Here is a 2224-nt window from a genome sequence, read left to right as displayed (position 1 = left end):
TCCCAAGTCTGGGGGCCCAGCTGATGCATCTTCACTCACTCGTGTGAGTATCTACAGCCCGGAATTATGTGTTATCCACGTAGTCAGGAGTTTGATCTCAGAATCCAGGTCTTCAGTTATTTGTAGTTTTTTAACCTGTTATCAGAAGGAGGCTCTGGTATCATGGAGTAAAAGTGTGCTCAGGCCATGCACTTGGGAAACAGGATTCTGGGAGCTGAGCTGTGCTCAGGAAAGGGGCATAGGGAAATGTTGTGATTTTTGTATTTACGGAAAGTCCACAATTTATCCTCTGCCAATACACACTATCTGAATCCACAATTCATCTTCTGCCAACACGCACTACCTGCATCCACAATCCATCGTCTGCCAATATGCACTATCTGCAGGAAGCCTTGGGATCTTTCTATTAATTCATTCACACTAAACCTCCTCTTTTCTTCGATGCAGTTCTTGGACATTTAACTTAATTCTAAAGCAAGATAGTCTCTGGTCATTTTTTTTTCAAGGAAAAGTTTTTGGGAATGCATTTCTAAATATTTCTAAATTGGAATATTATTCAGCAACAAAACAAAATGAATTAGGGCTGAAGAGACGGCTCAGTCAGTCAGGTGCTTGCCATGTGTCTTAGTTAGGTTTCTATTGCTGTGAAAAAAAAAAAACCATGACGAAAGCGACTTTTGGGGGAAAGCCTTGTGCACAGGCAGAGCAGAGGGCTGCTTCCTGCTCGCTCCCCATAGTTTCATTCCTTTCTTCCTTTCTCCCTCTCTCCCCTCTTCAACATTTTTCATGATTTATTTATTCTTATTTTATGTGCAGTGGTGTTTTGCCTGCATCTATGTCTGTGTGAGGCTGTCAGATCCCCTGGAACTGGAGTTACAGGCAGTTGTGAACTGCCATGTGGGTGCTGGGAATTGAACCCAGGTCCTCCGAAAGAGTAGCCAGTGCTTTTAACTGCTGTTCCATCTCTCTAGCTCCAAGCCTATGTTCTTATAGAACCCAGGGAAGGCACCACCCACAATGGGCTGGACCCTCCCCATTTAATCATTCATTAAGAGAATGTTCCACAGGCTTGCCTATAACATGATCTTACGGAGGCATTTTCTCAATCAATGTTCCTTCCTCTCGGGTGACTATAGCTTGTGTCAAATTGACAAAAACAATCCAGCGCACCATGTGTTTGGGTCCCCAGCTATGTTAAAATAAAAATCTGACCACAGTGGTGCGTAGCTGTAATTCTAGTGCTGGGGAGGGGGAGACAGGAGAATTTCTGGAGTTCAGTGGCCAGCTGGTCTTGCAGAGTCTGTGAGTTCCAGGTTCAATGAGGAACGCTGACTCGAAAAGTACGGTGGAGAGTGATCAAAGACAGCCAGCATCAACCTCTGACCTCCGCAGGTGCATGGGCACCTATAGACACACGCACACATGTGTGCACACACACACACGCACACACACACACACACACACACACACACAATGGGGGTGGGCTATCGAGTTTTCAATGAAGAGGCAAGAGGGAACATTTTAGGCAAAGGAGCCAATCTGAAAGGGTAATATTTTGCAGGACTCTGACAGTGGCCCTGATGAAGTCTTGACTTCACCTTTCCAACCCATAGAACTTGAAAAGGAGTTCCTACTGTCTTAGCTTTGCGGTTGTGGTTGAACAAATACAGGTCTCATCTGACCAGATGCTTACCCTAAAGGCCCCCTTAGTTCCCATGGTTTAGAACCATTTACGGATAGGCTGTACAGTAAAAACTAAGTTAGGCAGACAGTAGTTCAATCCAACTCACATAGCAAAGAAAACAGTTCCTACTTTTTCCGTATTCACTTTCCATGCCCATAAACCAGAATCTGTTTAACCTTGTTCTGGGGATGATGGTGTTGGCGAGGTGAATGTGTGATATTAGTGGCCACAAAGCAAGAAGGAAAGCAAGCTAACTTCTCGTGTGTGAGCCTCTAGGAACTATGGTACAAAGTTCTGGGGATTTCTATGGGCCTTTCCTAAACGTTTGCCTCTGGTCTTGTATGCTGACTTAGAGATTAAACCTGAGGTCAGGTGAGTTTCACTAATTGTCCCAGGCCCGATAGCCAGGCCTCGTGTGTGTTGACTTGGACGTGGATGTGAACGTCTCATACAAGGCGTCTTCTCCCCCTCACCTGTCTCCCACGCTGTTCACAGACAATCTCAGGGACTACGGAGATTGCTCAGTGGTTAAGAGCACTG

Source organism: Microtus ochrogaster, unplaced genomic scaffold (assembly GCF_000317375.1).
Source record: "Microtus ochrogaster isolate Prairie Vole_2 unplaced genomic scaffold, MicOch1.0 UNK4, whole genome shotgun sequence".
In the NCBI taxonomy this organism is placed as follows: domain Eukaryota; kingdom Metazoa; phylum Chordata; class Mammalia; order Rodentia; family Cricetidae; genus Microtus; species Microtus ochrogaster.
Note: the sequence above shows the minus strand (reverse complement) of the source record.